The following is a 20140-nucleotide window of genomic DNA, read 5'->3' on the forward strand; positions in this document are numbered from 1 at the left end:
AACCTGAGTTACTGAGCTTCTGGTGATGTCAGGGTCTCCTCCTGCTTTTGTCCTCCTGTCTGACTATCACGCATTAGCCACAGATGCAGCCTGTTAAATGCCAAACCTGTAATTGCAGTGTCGCCACACTGCCGTCTTTGTTTACACAGGGATCTTTTAGGTTCAAATTCTTCATCACTAGCTGTCCGATATCCTAATGCAAGGGCAGACGGCGCTGTTAATACTGCTGCGAATATTTACAAGATCTGTAAACACTGGAATTAGGCAGATCTGTGCTTTGGGATGTGGTCTCAAACGTTTTTTTCCTCTCTGCTTGTCAAAATGTTAGGATACATATGCGAGCACAGCCACTAACTAATGAAATTAAGTCCAGACTTAAGCTTTAAGGTGACCCATGAAAGCTTGTTAAGTCAAACAACAAAGTCAGAAGACAGCGTGAGACTATGGCTATGTGTCCATTCCTTGAGGTCTCCTCGAAGGTCATCCCTGTCTCGGCATGTGGCCCCTCAGTCTAACACCAAATCTTCTATCAAAATGTCACCAAGCGTTAGTCAAAGACAAAGGCGAAGGGCACTGTGAAAGCCCCTGCATCCATCTCCCACTGTCAGTGCCATGAATAGGCCTACTCTGGTCTAATTAGACCTGTTTATTTGTTGCCATGCAGAAATGGAGGGATGAAAAAACGAAATGGATGAAGGAGGAGGGGAATTATCTCCTTCTTCACAATGTGAGAGGAGCTTCGGCTGCCATCAAAGAGCGCTGATGCATGCGTGCACAAACACATATAAACACATGCAGACAATCACAGAGGAGGGCCTAATGCTCTCTGTTTAAAGTCTTAAAAGGGAGGACAGAGGGAGAAAATTGCAAAAGGATGAGAGGGGGAGGGCTTTTGCGTGACCAAGTGTTTTTGGTCTTCTTTACTTCTTAATCTCACAGAGGGATTTCTTGTTTTTGTCTGGTTTGTTGCCTGGAGGTGTAATATTAGACCCTAGATGCACTAGATCTCCCTGATACCACCTACACCCTTTTCTGTCCCACTGTCCTCTTCCCTGTGTCTCCCTTGCAACCAAAGGCCTTCATTACCAAAAGACACCTTATCATTATTGCAAGGCGCGGCCCAGACACCTAAAGCAAGCCCCACTCTATTTAGCACAGGAATCTTGTTCGACAAATTACCTACTCTGCTAAAAAAAAATGCCTTTTAGCAAATCAAAATCAAAATTACGCCTACATCAGCAATGATCTTGGATTGTAAAAGGAAGCAAAGAATGGAGCGAAACGTTTCGTGGAGGAGCGGGAACCAGGATAATGAGGAGAAATGTAGAGGACGGAAGTGGCCTTTTTTTTCTTTTTCAAGAGTAGGTATGCAGGTTCTATCCCTCAGGTTGATGACAAGTAAATTGGTCTCATTGGTTGCTCAGGTAACACACACCCAACTGCCCTCAGGTGCTTACCTGATATTTCATTGTTAGAGAAAAAGAATATATCTTGGTGACCCTGGAAATAATCAGCAACATGTGAGATGAGAGCGTCATAGGATACAAAAATAGTCAAGTATGTAAAAACAAACTTGTTGACCAGGTAAGAACAAATAGTGAACCCAGGGGCCATGTTTGTCTTTTCTTCTCCCTCAGAGCAACAAGAGAATCATATCACTCAAGCCACAGATGGGTCCCAAAATCTGATTTAGGATCAGATTACACCAGCCCCTATCCAAACGTAAAGCAGGATGAGTTGAAAACATCTATCATGTCCTCTATTCACTGCTTAGAGGCAACAACCTCAAAGACTCTAGGACATCCTGTTGAGTTTAGAGCCTGGTTAAATGTATTTCTGTTAAAGAGTTTTTTTCATAATGCTTTGTATGTGTATCCCAGGTCAATGTCCGTGTTTATCTGCTGCTTGTATAGTTTTGTAGAGACAACGTTTAATGGATTAAAGACAACTTTGACTGGCTTTAACATTTTTACAAATGGACTTTGGGCTTACACAGTCCAGTCTAAATATATGCACAAGTCTCATGCCTTTGAAGAGGCAATATTTCAAACTAAACTCAAACTGAAACATGAAAATAAACAGTCAGACACTGCTGGGTCGCAGTCACCAATTGCTGCCCTTGCTAAAGATTTTTTCCAGCATCAAAGGCAAAGCCAATCTACATAGCTAATGCCTCCATTATTTTTACTCCCCTTCCCCTTCCTCAAACTCAAAACAGAAAAGACCAAGGGGAGTGAAAAAAAATGGGGATTTTTCTTTTGCCGGCAATCTGGAAACACTCTCTAGTTAATTAGGGTTGATTGGAAATGAACCGCACAAACAAAGGGCAGCCTATGCCCTGACTATTATGACCGTGCACGCGTGCGTACGCGTGCACGGGGGGGGGGCACTACAACCACCTTAGAAGTGCATGCTGGTAGAAGCTCCACTCTCTAGACTCTTCCCCTCGCTCTCTTTACCCCCACCACCTCCCCCCAGATTAAGGGAAAGCACCGCCAAAGAATGTGTGACGACCTCCACTGCCACAGAGCAAAACTTCCAGCCCCTGACGCCACAAAAGGCAAGAAGGTAATTAAGTTTGAAAGAATAGAAGCACTGCCACAAACAAAGCACCAGTGTCCATGGGGAGGGTTTGGAGGGGGGGGGGGGGGGGGGGGGGGGGTGTATATGTGTGTGCGTATAGGGGGGTGAGGCAGAAAAGCCATTAACATTCAGTGGCCGGGTGAGAGAGAGGAAGGAGGGCAAAGGGGAACTGAGGATGCCATTCTCTCTCTCTGTGCTTCTCCCTGTCTTTCTCTATCGCAGCACGACTTGTCTGTCCATTCTTTTTATTTATCTCTCTTCTTTTTATTTTCTCTCAATCGCCTTCACATCTGGTTTGGACCCCCCGTGCCCTCCCAAAATCACCCCTCACTCCACTGCACCAGCTCTCCAATGCTCTTTTTGGCCCCTTTGCTGTTCCTTGTTGTTGCTCCCCGTGTGAGGGGTTGCCCCCTACAGACAACACACACAGAAAAATGCACTTATACACACACCCTATTTTTTTATCGCAACTCCAGCTCCTGATTATCTGGTTTTCAAGGCTACTTTAACGCTTTGCCTGCGCTAAAGCTTGAGGACAGAACTAGCAAACAGTGATACACACACAGCATCCCTGTTGGTTACCACCTGAGTGCTAAGGGCTAATTAGATTACCACTGTACACATTCAAATTCACACACACGGACCTTGCAATGTACAAACAAAAAACATACACAGGGAGCTTTCATCTTTTTTTTCTTTTTTTTTTGCCACATCTTCCAGCAAAGCAGTTTAACTCAATTAGTAAAGAATGTAATTTTATTTACAGACTCCCAAGTAACTCCAAACACACACACGCACACTCGCACACCCAGAGACTCACACAGTATAAGCAAACTATCCTTCTCCCACGTGGTTGGAGCTAAGAAAGAAGTATTCATTGCTCTTGCATGTGTGTCAGTCTGTGTCTGTGTCTGTGTGTGTGTGTGTGTGTGTGTGTGTGTGTCATGGTGTGTGTGAGTGTGCATGTGTGTTCAGACAGTGGAAAGATCATGAGACACATTTACGTCAGATGAGTGAATCAGACAAGCCACTGCTAATTTCAATGTGGGATTCTTTAATAAGAGAGACGATGGTGAGAAGGAGAAGTGAAGAGTCAGGGAGAGACAGACTAACAGTGGCAACGGTAGGTAAGTAAGCAAAACTTTGAGTGTGTGTTTGTGCACGTGTTGCACATCTACCGTCCATCTTTTCATCTGCACAGCTGTGGAGAGCAAGTCACCAACTAATTGTGGTGTTGTAGAGTTGTGCGTTTACTAATCTGCCTCTCTTTGTCTCTGCATCTCACCAGAGACATGGATTAGTGCTAAAATGATGACTGCTTAATCCTTGATTTGCCTGTGCTAAATAAATATTAATCTAGCCTGCTCATCGTGCTGTTGTAAGGTACAACATACACAATATGAAAGGGCTTAGCTGTTACATAAATCACAGCCTTATCCTTTGGATGAGGCAAAAGCATGAGACCATGCACACACAAACACCTCCTCTTTGCAATAACATAGCAAGTCCAAGGGGGTGGCCGGGTGGGATTATTTGCCAAGTGGAATTAATAATCCCGCTAAATACAAAGCCTGAAAAAAATATCTGGTCTCTGACAAAGTGTTTTCTATTGGGGTGTGTAGATGCACACATTTATATATCACCATAGGAAAAATATATATATATATATATATATATGTATATATATATCACTCATTTGTGTTGATTCAGACCCCTCTCTTTTTCTCAGTCTGCCTCTCAGCAGGTTTGTTTAGAAAAAAATACTGCTGAGAACATGAAAAATGAAAGCTACCATTGCTTGACTCTCTCTCTCTCTCTCTCTCTCTCTGTCTCTCTCTCACATACACACACACACACACACACACACACACACACACACACACACACACACACACTTAAATTGACAAGGCCGTGGTGGTGCAGCGCAGAAGAGGTTAGGCAAACATTGTCCACGTCAGTCAAGGATAGCACACACTCACAGACAGACACAGAGAGCAGTCTCTGACGCAGGCATTTCACATCAACCTGGCAAATATAAATGGCTGGTTATACTGTATCAACTACCCTGAGCCTCCGATTCTTTGCTTTTTTTTAAGCTATGATAACTGTGACGCTTGTGAAACAACTTGTGCGCGTAGCTTATTCTAGGCCTCAAAAATAGCACGATATTTTCTTAAAATACTTGCCTTGTCACAGGCACAGCAGTCGGAAATTAAAAGCATGTAGTACTTTTCCAGCACTGACATCAGTTTTGCAAGAGCAAGTAAGTCCTGCTGATAATTTGGAACCTATTATTAAGCATTACAAACTAATGTAGCAACTCCGTTTACTTGTTGCCTAACATTCATTCCTTTTTAGGAAAGGAAAAAAAATGTCACAAATATTACCCTATTTGGTGAAAGATGTCTATCTATATCAAGTGACCAAGAAACATGCCAGAAGTACAGCTAGTGATAGGACAGAGCATATAAGTCAATGCATTACACCACAGCAGTGTGGTTGCTGGCTGTCTCAAATGCTAGTTATTACTCTATTATGGTCTAAACAGACAGGGACATCTTGTCTCTCGGTTGTGTTAAAGTCAGCTGATTTATGTTTGCTTAACCTGTGCTTATCTGTCCAATTACACTGTAAAGTACAAGAGGAGGACAGAAGAAAAGAGAAGAGAACATCTGCTTTTACATTTAATAGTTAGGACACAGAGACACCTTGCTTACTGTGCAGAAATGTCACCGACATGGCGACCGAACCTTCCATTCCTTCTCCAGGGATAACAATAAAGTTTAAAGTTCAAACCCCCACTGTTTTCTGAAGACGTTGCTCGGCGGGACCCTAGCCCTGTTATTATCTTCATAAACATAATCATAGGGCAGGTATCCTGACTGACGCCACAAGCTATGTGCCCCTCACTTAAACATCTCCGAAGCACTTCTCTGACACGCCACAAAAAGACTATTAATGTCTTGAGCATTTCAACAGGAAAAATGTGTGGGCCTTGCATAACAAAAAGCACAGATGAAAACAAAATTAGGCACACTTGTGTTCAGAGATGAGAGCAGACATAAGGGATTTGTGGAAAAACACGCTAAACACAAACGCACACATACCTTTCGGCTTTCCAAGAGCTCGAATGCTCGTGACAGGTCTAATTTCTGGACCCCGGGAATTACTAATTAACTTAAGCTTTTGGCTCTCTATTTAATTAGAGAGGTCTCCAAATGAACTTTAGACCAAAGCCATTTGCTTTTTAAACAAACTCCCTTTTTCTGACAGCTGTTGCGAGTTTGCCCTCTTCTCACAAAAACCACCAGGAAAGCGCAGTTGTTTTTTTATGCCATCATACGCTCTTTTACTAGTTACCATGGGAGGGAAGACAGAGAACAAGGGGGATGAGCAATTGAGTTGAAAAGTGTACATTTTAATTGGATTTCACTACAAACAAACAACTGTCAGATGTAATTAGCATGGTTTTAGATTAGCACCATAATATTCTTTTATCAAATAAACAGCGTGTCACACAAATTCAGCGACAGCCCGCTGAGAGGGAACCAAGATGAAATGGACCCATTACCTTAACATTCGCTGCAGGAAATAACCACAATTAGATGTAAGTGACAAAATAACATATTGAGATCTAACTTGTAAAATAAAAAAATAAAAGCATCTAAATGAAGGTTTCTTTCTTAGCTGTCTTTCTCTTTTTTTAGCTGTATATATGTGTTGCATTGCCCTTATTGTGAAAACCATGGGACTGTGGAGGTCAATGACAAGGCAGCAGAGGACCAGAGTCAGCAATATCTCTCTTTTTCTATTTCTCTAAAACACACACATAGACTCACAGATTATACTTGCGGCACTGCGAAGGCACATTTAAACTGATATAGTGTATTTTTTTTAATTATACTTATAACCTGAAGGGGCAAGCAATCCCTGTACAGTCTAGTTTTTTAACAAAATCTCTGCCGCTACTTTTACATTGCAAAAAAGTATAAGGATGAGTGACTCCGACGAGCCAAAATGAACACAAGACCATCCATCACCACATCTTGACACTTGTTTAGGGGATTGTGTTAAGGAAGAGTTCCATTCTTCAGCCATACTTTGCTTTTTTAACAACTCCTCCAATGCCTTGCTATATCTTCCCATCTAAACTGGGATTAAACACGGCAAAACTCCCTTCTGTATTTAGTCTAGGGGCAGAGAGCTGATACATCAGTGAAACCGCTGACAAAACCGGCCCAGTTAATACCTACAATTTCATATACAAGAACATTCCTGCAACCGCTCTGCTCTTCTTCTTTACTGTCACAGAAAAAAGGGAGTCTTATTCTTTTTTTCTTTCTTTCAAAAAGCAAATAATTAAAGATTATTCCATGATTGGTGCCAGGTCAGAAAAAAAGAAGCAGAGTTTGGGAGTAATAATGTTGGCAAGAGTCTCTTTGTGGGAGTTGTGGAGACACATGCTTGCTTGCCTGTATTAGATCAAACTGAGACTACATTGGAAAAAGTAAGGTTCAGTTTTTTAATACTGTATCGCTGTAGTTACGAAATGGTCCTGAGAAGTATTCATATTTGTTGTGGACATATGAGTGGGAATTTAGGTAATCTAATTTTTTATTATTATTGAATATACATTTCCATCCGGCTAATGAAGTCAAAGAATTGAGATTATTAATATTACTATAATATTGATACTATTAATAATAATAGTTATTTTTATTATTATTGTTATTATTATTATTAGAATAACTGAGGTCTCCATGCAACTAAATTCTTTGGTAAATTCTTCTCATGTCTCATTACACTGTTTGTTTAAGCCCGGTCATGCATAATTAATTAGCCACTTATTCCCTGACGAGCCCTGCCAATGGCCTTGATATCCACATGTTATTGCCTTCAGGAATACTACATGCCAATCATGTCGCGGATAAGAAATACATGCATGCATGTGCAAGAGCACATGCTGACACACATACAAATAAAATACCTGAACCAAAGAGAAAGTAAGGGTGATTTGCTACACGTATCTCATCTTATCTAAGATTTATTTCTTTAAATTTCCATGGATATACAGCATCACTCTCTCCTTACTGCTCCAGTTTTCCTTAAGGTCTATTAATGCGAATTTGTCCTGTGACTGGGCTCTCTGCCTCTTCAATCCCCGCCTTTGTCTTTGGCCAACGAGGAGGGAGAATGTATCATTTGTCATGAGACGTCTTGTGCTATTGTGGTGTATCTTTGCTAAAACAAGGAGAAACTTAGTCATTCATCAACTTTTTTCCCTCTTGTTAACTCCGAGCTTGTCTTTTTAAGTTCTCTTTTGGTGAGGTAGATGTGCATATTTTTTCTGGTTTTGTTTTTACTTTGGCAGCTTTTAAACCAATGAAATTACTTCTGAGAGCAATCGATGAAATGTGGCATATAACCTTTTGTACTGTGCATTATTTTGTTGGTAGCTACAAGAGGGACACATCTTTCTAAAACAAAAGCCTGCTGAATGCTTTGTTGAATTTGTAAGATGAGGACGTTGAGGCACTCGCATGGACCTGAGGGCTGAGCAAGTGTCCTTCATAGTGACTGCATCAACGAGTATAGAGGACAGGTAATGTCACAATCTGAAATGTAGCTGCAGCTTTAAGTCTACACTGATGTACATAAATAGAATAAGTATAGTTACATATTGCTTGGACAACAAAGTAAAAGGAATATCAGTGAGGATAGCCCGATCCCTGTTTGCGATATCTACTCCCCTCTTTACCTGACGGCCATGCCACAGAGAAAAAAAAGAACGTCCAGAGATGCAAATGAAAGACTAGACAGAAAGCAACAGAGAACATGAGACAGAGACAACAGTCATCCACAGAGAAAGCAAGTCACGGAGACAATACGAGAGAAAGAGAGAGGCCTCATTTTGTCAGCAGCCTATTTTATTTGACCTAAACCTGAGAATCCTAGCCACCCCCAGGGCCCACAGGACCTCAGATCAAACAGAAAGAGTCTTCGAACACACGGCCCCAATTGTTCTTCCCCATCCCACCCTTTCCACTTTGAAATGAAAAGAATAAACATATTATTCTAAATGAAACACCCAGACCCATGTTTTTCCATGGCTAATATCCTGTATGAGATGGCTGATGTAAAATAGGCAGTAGAGCCTGAGAACGGGACGGAGCACAGAGGGAAGAGAAAAATTCCCCTCTTTCTATTTTTCCCTTAAGAGACTGATGAAGGCCTGGCGAGATGAGAGAGAGACATACATAGAGACATGAGAGAGAGAGAGAGAGAGAGAGGGTAACGCAATCCTGACTGGCGCAGGACCAACAGCAACAAAAACATTTAGATAACGGCCCTCAATAATGAACGATTTCAATGAGGACAAAAATTACATTTCCTACAGATAACATGCCCCCTTCCCATAACAGAGCCAGAAGAGCCACGAAACCACGTCATGCTCAACAGTGGTGCACTGGAGTATTATGTTAAGGGAGGGTTGGAGTAACTATATTAGTATCCTTTTACCCCACCAGAGACAGTACTTTACTGGTTGTAAGAACATCGAGTTGGTGGAGCGGAGAGAGACAGGGAGAAATACAGACCCTGTATGACAACTCGACTCGATTCCCTCGAAAAGCAACACATCACTCCTCAACCAGCTGAGCTATAACACTACCGGTGGCACGGCTCAAACGATTACCGATCTGCAATACACACTACAAGGGCCACTCAAAATAACACTCCACATACACATAACCAAGTATCGCTGCAGCGCACTTGATCCTCACAGGTGGTGCAGGTCACAGCGAGAACACCATCCCCACCATTCCCATCCGCTAAGCACTCACTTCCTTTCATGTCAAAGTCTGTCAAGTTGTTGAGAGGGGAAGAAGCAAGAAAAGAGGAGATATAGCGTGGAAAGGAGGCAGAGAAAGAGAGAGGGAGTCTTTGTCCTCCTCCACTCAGCTCCAGCACGTTTCCTCCTCGGGTCTGGCGAGCATTAACATATGAAAGGCGAGGGAAGGCGTGCAAAAGGTCAAAGAAAGAGGATCCTGTCCAATGAGAGACAACAAAAACAGGCCACACCGGCTTTTGTGGCGTTCATGTTCTCCACTACCCAACCCAGCGCCCCTCCCTCGACCCTGGATAATTTCCATACGCCAGATGCAATAGCAATGATGACGGTTGATCATAAATTACTCACAAAGTCGAGTCGGGTCATATGGAAGTCACGGTGGCAATTTTAAGCTGCGTCACCACCCTTATGCCCCCACCTACCACTACCAGCAGAGCTCACACACACGCAGACATTCACATGAAACGCACCTGCCTTGCAATTCCACAGCTCCCTCTAACCAGACGATATCCGACCAAATCCTTAGTAAACATCTCAATAAAGGAAAATGTAAGAACGGTGTAGTTTGATTTGATCCGTGAAAGCCGCTCCCTTCCTTCCATGTAAATGCTACCTGAGCCACATCCATCCACTACATAATTGCACACTCCAGTGCTTTAGGGATGCAGTTCAGTATATATATGGAGGCTTAAGAAGCCAGAAGTTTACCACAGTTACTCTATTATCATTAATATTGGCTCACATGACAGCTTCCATCTGCTGGCATCCGAACAGCCAAAAACACCAGCCTGGTGTTTCCGGTGTCCTCTCCAGCAAACACAGTCCTCTACCGGCAACAGCGGCCAGAGAGAGAGGGACTGGAGGGGAGAGAGGGAGGGAGAGAGAGAAGAGGGGTAGAGCATTTCATCTCTCTTTCATCTCTGTCACCCAGTCAAGCGTTCAATGCCCCATTCAGCGCCTGCCCAGCATTATGCAAAATAATGCTAATCCCCTTTCCCGTGCTTTCACACTTGTATAAACCGCCGTTCCTGCCTCTGAAAAGCAATTATATCAGTTTACATTCCTGTCAAAAAACAGGATTAGCATGCGAGTACTAGTAGCACCAACTAGGCCCAATCTCTATCCACCTTTGGCTAGCGGGAAGCACAGAAAATTAAATGTTTGTCCACCCTCCCCCTGAAAAAAGAAAGTCCTGCTGCTTGGTTGGGGGTAGCTATAAAGATGTGTTGTAATTAGATATTTGGATGGAATGAAAAGCAGGGCTGAAAGTTTCAAAGGAAGAACTCCTTGTCCCTGCTGTTTAGGCCCAAGCTGTTCTTTTGCCAGAATATCAGTCTTGTACAATAATCAAAAACAAATTCAGCTATGTCGCTACACAGGGCCATACCAGTCTCACACTCCCCGTCTCGCTTCACAGACGGCAGTGTGTGTTACACATGTGACACACACGACACACAGCTGAACTGTTGTCGTCCCGTCCGACACATTGCTGCCACATGCGCACAGCCTGGCCAATGCACGAGTGCACATGCAAACACACACACTGGGCCCGACAAGGAAAGATGGCAGAGTATTTTTGAATATGCAAATGCTCGTACAAGCGGAACGTGTGTAAATAGGAGTCATTGTGTGCTGGTCTAATCTGGACAGCCGGGCCTCTCTCTCTCCCTCTACCCCTCTCATGTTTTTTTTTTGGATGGGAGGGGGGGGGGGGGGGGGGGGGGGGTGGCGGAGGATGCACCCCCATCCTGACTGACGACCGATCAGGGGACATTAGTCAGCACAATTAGCCAGGTCGTCATGGCGACTAATGAAATTTGGCAAAGCGGCCAGCCAGAGATTTAAATGAGCTATATAGCTGGTTATGTGCTAGCACGGGGGGCTGGCTGCTGGCTGGTTGCCTTACACACACCCATTATTCTTTTTTCTGCCGTGGTGGTACAATAGAGTCACTTGTATCACAGCCGATACCCACCGGCGGTACAAGCTCTCCGCCTGACAATTTGCATATGTTAATATAATTAAGTGCTAATTACACTAAAACTCGAATATTCACAAGTACCCTCCCTGGGAGCTACGAAGGGGCTTGATCTCGTTCCAAGTCTTTAACCCTCCTCCGCCTCTCGCTCAGTGTGTGTGATAGAGAGAAAGTGTGTGTTAGCGGTGGTGCCCCAGGGCTGACAAAGGAAGCCCCCCTCTCTGAGACATAATGCTGAGCTGTTGCGGACTTCTTAGCTTCTCCCCCTACAGGCCTCGCTGAGGCAGGAGACCTTGACACTACTACTACTGCAGACCGTCACCCCTCACACAAACACACACACACACACACACACACACACACACACTCTCACACACACTACATAACCATAAAGAGAATATCCCACCTTGATCCATCTAAAATATTCAGCTGTTAGATGGCTCTTTGCATCAAAAACTACATGCTTTGAACAGTTGCATAATACATGTTGCATAAAACACTATCCATTATAAACATGAGGAAGAAGTGTGAAAGAGAGGATCTGAAAAAAACTTGGCCCATCAGAGTCAAAAAATGATGATCCAGCTTTGTAAATTCAACCACCAAGAGGAGAATGCTGGATACGTTCAATATTGAATCTCCACAAAGCCGGTGACCAGAATGATAGCAGTTATTTGAGCCATAGATAAGAGACAAAAATGATTCGCCCCAGTATGCGTGTATGGATGTGAAAGTGTGTGTAGGCCTGCAGTTTTGATAATGGAGGACAGGCGGTTGTGCTTTTCACATCGTAATGGCCGTGAATCAGGGAGGAAGCCAAGCGGTCGTGCTACAATTAGAGCTCTTTTGTGCCTCTTCCTCTGTCTCTTTCTCCCTCTCTTTTCGTGTTTTCACTCGCTGACACTCTCCCTATCAAGGGTATGTTAAAACAGTCTACTCTACTCTACTGCAAAAGGCTGAATGGGGGGGGGGGGTTGCGGGCTGAGTGGGGGGAAATTCACACTATGCTGCTGCTGGACACGCACGTATACATGCATACACACACGCACCAGATGGTACAGGAAGGAGGATTAAATAAACACACATACACAGACACACACCTATTGGCTGACAGACGCCTCTGTGTGCGCTGTCCCTTAATGAATGTCTATGGGGAGTCAAAGGGTCCAAGCTCATTTAGTTGACTATCAATGAGATGCAGTATTATGACTATGGTAATATGCTCCTCCCTTCCCTAATAATCATACACAGGTCATTGTGTCAGAGTGATTCATTTCTATCGCACACATACGCCAGATGTTATTACGCAGGAGAGTAAATCTCTGTCGATGGGCTTCTATGCAAAAAAGGCAAAAAGTGGAGGAGAAAGAGAAGAAGCAAAAAATATATTGTTATAGCAGTCCAGCTTGTGGTAAGCTATACTGTTCGCTGAAGCGTGACGGCTGGTAATGCAGGTTTGGATGTAACTCTGTGTGTGTGTGTGTGCGTGTTTGAGGGGGGGGGGAGCTCCCCTTCGCTAATACCTGCTACTCGGATTACCACAGCGTCTTAAGTATTCAACCGGACTCATATTTTCCCTTTCTGCCCTTTTAGCCAAATTGGCTGTCTTTACACTGTAAAGCAGCGATATAGCCCTCCTTACTAAAGGCCTATGGGGGATCCACGAAGACGAACATTAAAATGCAGCGATAGCCTTGTTGCAAAGCTCCTCTCTATTTCTTTCTTTCTCTCTCCCTCTCCCTTTCTGCAGCAAAGGCTTCTAAATCATCCAGCCTCCTCTATTAGACGGGAGACTTATTGAGGTAGAAACCATAAAAAATGAAGAAGGGAAATTTAATCCCTGAAATATTGATTTGCACATTAATATCAGATAGGCAGAGGGCAATCTAGCCGGGTGGAAATGACACATTGTCGACCCCTAGGAGAGGCCCGAGCCAATCTTCTTGCTGCATGTGTCTTGGGCCCAGGAGTTATAGGACAGACTCAGCCCCTGTCTCCCTCTCTCTCCCCCTCTCCCATCCTCTCCTCCTCCCAGTAACCTCTCATCCCTCTCGCCCCCCCCACCCCCCACCCCCCTCTATCTGCACCCTTAATGAAGGCTGCAATGCTGAAAATGCATTAGCTTTTAATAATCAAGGAGCATTTTCAAGCCAACAGCTATTGTCCTCCCAGGGCTGTCAGCCCATCTTTCACACTATATGTTTTTGTATCCTTCCCCTCTACTGCTACGGGTAAAATGAACGTTACAAGCTGCTTAACTAACATGCAGAGATATACACACCCAGCCTTTGATAGCACTGAGACACCACACACAGAAAAACAAAAACAAGGGGCCTGGGCTTATGCAAACATAAACCTCAGAAATTCTCTCATTTGCGAGACAAGAAAAATAACATAGCAATTGTGTTATTATAGAGTGAGACAATACCGTCATTAACTGATGAAATTCTCTGCAATTAGACAGGATCATCTCCTCTCATAATTTCACTTTTAGATTTTTTTTATCATAAGGCCTAGGCTGCATTTTTGTAATGAATTCAGGGATTTTATGCAGATACAATTAAATCTGATTAAAAAGAAGATCCACACAGTCCCCCCCAAAAAACACCTTTGTTCATATTTTAGCAATCTGTCAACTTGATCAAATTTTAATCACAATTAATTGATAGAAATCAGAAATGTTATTGGATTTAGTTTGTAAATTTAAATATCAGCTAACGTCTCCACATACAGTAATAATACTAAAAAAATTATAATAATAACAATAATAATAAAATTGATTCATTCTCATTATTAACGCAGTGATAACGGTCCGTATGTGCGGTTGGAGAGTCTATAGAAAACCCCGTATTTTGATTAAAAAGTAGGCTTACAGTCTGTATATAAAAACATGTACGCATTCAATAATCCAAACAAATATAAAGAATAACACATTTAGGAAAAACTGCTTTGAAATCTTCCATATCAAAAAGCCAGAAAAGCCGTGTATAAATACACCGTCCTGTAAAAAGGTCGTCTACCCTGTACACCGTTCATTTGGAGCGTATTCAGTCTCTCCACGCACACACACTCACTACACCGTTACATACCCGGGTTGGAGACTGACTGGCCCCTTGGCCCTGATGTTTTGTTTTTTTCCTCCTGTGCGATCGATGTCCCCCCCTGTCACTGTCGCGTCCCAGTCTACCTACCTAAAAAAAACTGCCATCAGGGTGCAAAAAATACCTGGCAACTGCTACCTCTGCGCTCTTTTTTCCACTAAATTGATACAAACACCAATCGACAACTTAAAGAAGATGTTGCAAACCGCGTCTCTGGAAATTAAAGACAGAATATATTTAAGGAAATTATAAACCCACCGACGCGAATGGGGACCGAGGAAAATGGAACTTATAGACTAGGGATGGAAGGTGGAAATTCAAATGTGTTACTATCAAAGAAATAACAATAGCGTATGAGTTTTCGATACATTCGGATGTGTCACATGCCGGTGCTAAAGAAAAACGGGAGGCGGCTGGCTCTAAAGGGACTCGCCGTGCTATCAGCAGCCCAACGATCGGTCTCTCTCCTGGGCGACGCAGCCACCCACGCCTCGGTAAAGTGAGACTTCTTTTTGAGCGCAGCAGGTAAAGATGTGCCGACTGATCGGCGAACGTACTTCTTTTGAAACGATCATGAAATAGAATGCATTACTTCGACTATTGACTATATACACTTATGCACACGAAAGGGGATCGTGTCGGGAGACGGATCGTCACTTCGGCCGTGAATGCCTGGAAGGTGCATGAAACCCGATGTGCTCAAAAACTGGCGCTGAGCGCAGCGGTGCATCCACATTATCTCATCAAATGAAATATCTGATGGTTGGGGACAGAAATAAGGAGTCGGGAGTGGGGAGGAGGAGGGGGGGGGGGACATCAAGCCGGAGTCCTCGACTGGAAACAAGCTCAAAGCGGACATGTCCGGGGGATCGCACTCCTGGAAAGGCAATACCACATCCGCACTGCAAAGCCACAAACGGGAAGAAACGCTCGTCTCGTTATAGCTAACGTGGAGTATTCAATGCATCTGTCTGCCACACAGTCTCCGTAACAATGGTATAAACTTTGCAAAAAGGCAGGAATGGACGTGATATGCCACTGTAATACCACGGACACATGCGTGAGAACGCCTCCGACCCTGTCAGCCGCTCGTTGTATAGTCAAAGCGCCGGAGTTGCACTAACATCACGATATCCGCCTTTATTCTGGACTAAAAACACACAACACCTGTTATCCAAACAGCCCCGATGTCAAAGATCCACCAGCGAGATAGATAATCGATACCCGACCCCTAAATTTAACACACACCCGAAACTACTCAATAAAAGTTAAAGGGAGAGGTGGAAAGGAAAAAAAAACTTACTTTCTTCCCCCTCCAAAGCCGTCACCTCCGCTTCTCGCTTTGCTCTCGGGTTTTTAAAACAGTCACATCCAGCGGCTTGCGTAATTGGACAATCAAAAGGTGGAAAAACAAGGGAAAATTACAATAATCCTCCAACTTTATATTGGGAAAAGGGGGTAAAACCACAAATGTCAAGCGTTTAGAGAGCTATCCCTTATTTTGGTTCCGGTGGCGGTGAAACGACGTGTCGACGGGCTGCCTCGCAGTTTCTCTTGTGGACGGGGGTCGGGAAACGGAGGAAAGGAAATGAAAATCCGATATGTCTTTATTCTGCTAATTATTATCGTTTTAGCCCTGTTTAAAAAAATGGCTGATTAAGTTGAGTGCGCATGTCTTTGTGTGTCTATTTCCCGATATGCACTCTGGGAATGGGTAGAGAGACAGAGAGAGAGAGAGGGCGAATGAGAGAGAGAGAGAGAGAGAGAGAGCGAGAGAGAGAGAGAGAGAGGGAGAGAGAGGGAGAGGGAGGGAGCAAAAGAGAAACGGAGAGGGAGGGAGAGAGAGGAGAGAAGTGTAATTAGTGAGTTGATCAACAGTCTCCACATTGCAAATGACGCGCACACGGAGCCCTGGCGGCCGCATAGGTCTATGCGCGCAGAACAAAAAAATCCTTTTGTATGGTTTCTCTCTAAGGGCCAAATCTCATGTAGAACAATGGACAACCGCTTCCTGCACACCAAACAGGCTGGACTCAGAATTACTTACAAGTACTTAGAAGTCATCTCTGTCTGTAAAGGCAAGTTTTGCACATGGATATTTCTGTGCTGAAGCGCAACACAGTTTTCCTGTATTCTTGATTTAACAAATACAAAATTAGTATCCTGTTCTGCCCGCGATGCTCATTTGTGTATTACATTGATTGTATTGATTATGACACCGCAGGTGAATTACTTGTTCTAAGATGCGCAGAATGAAGTCTGCGTATTCGGAGAAATGTTCCGAGAATATAAAGAACAGTGACTTTCCATGAGGTTTGGAACAAATTATTAAAATGAATGAAAGAGTTAGACTTTGTGGAATAACTCGTTTTTATCAGTAATATGCCTGACTGAAAAAAAAAATCCTTAGGGAGGGAATCAAAACCACACAAACGTACTGTCGCGCATCAAAACGGGCCTAGTAGAATATGTAGGTAACATAATGTATGCACTAAACGCATTCACACAGTCATTTACACTACACATGGGTGCGAAGTTTGGGCTTTGTATTCTATTCTCTACTAATATCGTCATTTTTTTTTTATCTTGGATTGAGAATACTGTATTCGATCTGTTGCATATATGTCACATTTAAACGTCCAAGCTTATAAAAAAAAAATCAAAGCCACAATGCATCACAGTAATCCAGCACATATTGTACAGTCATCACTGCCCTTTCGGGACCGCTGAGGCCCCGTGTGGGTTCAATAGAGCCAAACTGCAAAATCCAATACAGGGTCACACAAAAATCCCCCTCTCTATTCAAAGCTCCATTCACTGGCGTTTACATTTAGTGTCCTTACAAAGTGCATCGCTCTGTTGGCCCTATATCCTTTCAATGCAAACCGTTTACTGTGTGTTTCCCCCCTGGTTTCTTAATAGTGGCTTTTGGGCAAGAAGAAGACTTTACACATTCTCAATCGGGGAGAAAATCAAGAGATCTTGTTCGCCTTCATGGGAAAAATCGAAGCTGGGGGTGAATTGAACTGCATGAGCCGGGGCTTGGGATGTGATGATAAGGCTGCTGCTGCTGCTGCTGGCAAGTGAACTACTAGGTCTACTTTACAGCCACATTGACTGGACTGCACCCACACCAACTGGATCCTTAAGAAGCCAAGAGATCCGAGTCCGACCCGACCCAGGGCTGTTTATTCTGAGTTTATAGAGGTTACTGACAAAGGGGGTGGGTGGGTCGAGGTGAGGAACAGAGGCGTCACTTTTCACCCGGATCCAAGGCTCCTGCTGCTGCCGCTACTGCTGCAGCTGCCTCCCTGTCCTCCAGGGGGGTTTTCTAGCCTGTCAGCCTTGGGAGGCGTCGCTCACAGACGGCTTGGAGAGTCGAGTCAACCCGCTGCTGCAGCGGACGCGCAAAAAAGTCCACCGGGGCCGTGCGTCGAGCTTCTCAAAGCTGCGTTGGAGTGGACCTATTTCTCATTTGCGACTTTATACACCTAAACGGAGCACCTTTGTACACATAAACCAACGTGATTTTCCTTGTTTTAGACGAGTCTACCTCCATTTCTGTGAAAGGATACTCATAACCCTCTTTCTGTGGTTAAATTTGTGCGCGCTGCTGACATTTTCAGCGGAGTTGCGTTTGCTATTTTATTTGTTTTCAATGAGAAAAAGAGAAAGTACAAAGCGGATTTAAAGAACTGTTATAGGCTACCGCTTATCTTAGCTTATCTTAACCTCCTGCGTGTTGTAAATCCCCCCGGTCTCCACCCTCCCACTCTCCCTGCAGACGATGCTCTTTCTCCGGAGGACCGCTTGACAATAGACCGCGTTAACTAATATTTCGCCCCATTTCCATATCAGCAGCATCCTCAGTTAATTATAGATGTTTATCTCTAAACTCCGGTCTGGTGTCTGTATGTGACTGCTTGTGTGTGTCTGTGTGTGCGCGCGAGTGTGCGAGTATTTGTGTTGTGTAAAGCAAATAAATGTCGAAGTGGCATCACTAGAAACATAGACCAGGTCGACTGAAATTAAAATCTTTGAATTGTTTTGTAATTAAAGACATTTTGTTTTATTTTATAATGCATCTAGTGACATATGAAAGGTAGCATTGAACCCATGGTGATCTGATGTCTCTTCAGTGGATCAATAACTTTGAATCGTCCGGAGATTTTACCTTAGCACACTGAGAGATGTCATGGGAGGGAACCATTGTTGGTCCATCGATATATTCTCGGAAATCAAACTGAAAATCTGAATTTATGTGACGTTAGATTATGTTATAATTTTAAAAAATAATAATAATTTAGTCAATTCTGTTCTGATGTTTACTGCAAACGGTCACCTGGTCAGTGTTTTCAGGATGTGCATACAGACTACTACCTTGCTTGTCCTATGCGTCGGCGCCCTCGTGGGGCTGCATGGCTGACCCCTCTGCCTCCTCAGGACACACACAAAAACACGCAAAAGCCCACAGCTCTGACCCGCGACCTGCCACAGTGACCCACTGGCCAACTCTCGTCCAGCAAACACATGCACAAACAAGCTTTACACAGGCCCATAAAACAGTCAATAAGAAGTTAAGTGTAACTCTTTCAACGCATGACACCAACACAAGACGTTGCCACTCACTTCCGAATAATTAAACCATAAAAAATGGACTTAAATAATTATTTAAAAAAGATAATAATAATAACAACAACAACAACAACTGTATTTTCACCAAGATAAAGGACATAATGGACACATAATCGTCGAAATGTAAAGTCCCTTGCAAGTTGTCATCTGTGTTAAATTAAGGCGCAGACTTGCAAAATCAAGTAATTGCAAATAAATCAAAACGACATATTTGTGTCTGTGATTTCAACGAAATGAATGTCTAAGAAAAATGTTCCACGTACTTATTTGCTGACAAACACTCTAAAGAAAAGTGAGCAAAAACAATGCGTCTCTTTAGCAATAAAAGAGGAAAACGTTGACAAACCAGTGAAACAAAATTAAGTTTTTGCCCATATATGCTCGACATAAACTCTCTCGACGTTTTCACACTCAGCCCTAAAGCCATCCAACAGCGGTCCATAAATATGCAATCGTTATAAAAACTTCAAATTTTCCTCCTCTTACCTCTTTTAAATCCCCCAAAAAGCATAAAGTATAATAAGCCATTGAAAGAGATGATAAATAAAAATGTAGACTCTCGGTACCTTTGGTATAAAACATTCCGTTTTTCTTCTTTTCTGTCTTTCTCTTGCTCAGTAGCGATCCGATAATAGCATATGGAAAGTGTTTTCAAAATGCCCAGATTTGGCACATTGTCATTGAAAAGAGAGGAGCGCAGTGATGCGGTGCTACAACAGGGGAAATGAGTTGCGGATTGGACGCAGCCCGCCTCGGTGCGGACTTATCCCACTTTAATTTAATATTCCGCAATCACACACACTAGTGATGGCATATAATTCAAGGAGAAATTCAGAGGGAAGGAAATGCTTTTGTGTGTGTGTTTTTTTACACCACTTTATTTGATTAAGGAGAGAGAGAGTGCACAATATTGTATCTTTTTCACCCTGTTTCCCTTCTTCTTTGCCTTCCCCCATCCCGAGGCAGTTTTTATATTTTTTTAATACATGAAAC

General features: G+C 43.3%; 1 protein-coding gene across 1 annotated transcript in view; it reads right to left on the minus strand.

Annotated features, from left to right (window-relative positions):
- The window catches only part of zfhx4 (zinc finger homeobox 4), a 78873-nt gene extending 62977 nt beyond the window's left edge, over positions 1-15896 (minus strand). Inside the window, exon 1 of the mRNA XM_079181405.1 lies at positions 15816-15896. The gene's annotated coding sequence lies outside the window, so the exon portion shown is untranslated. The remainder of the gene's footprint in view (positions 1-15815) is intronic.
- Between the last annotated feature and the right edge of the window lie 4244 nt (positions 15897-20140).

This window comes from Pholis gunnellus, assembly GCF_910591455.1.
Source record: "Pholis gunnellus genome assembly, chromosome: 20".
Classification (NCBI taxonomy): Eukaryota; Metazoa; Chordata; class Actinopteri; order Perciformes; family Pholidae; genus Pholis; species Pholis gunnellus.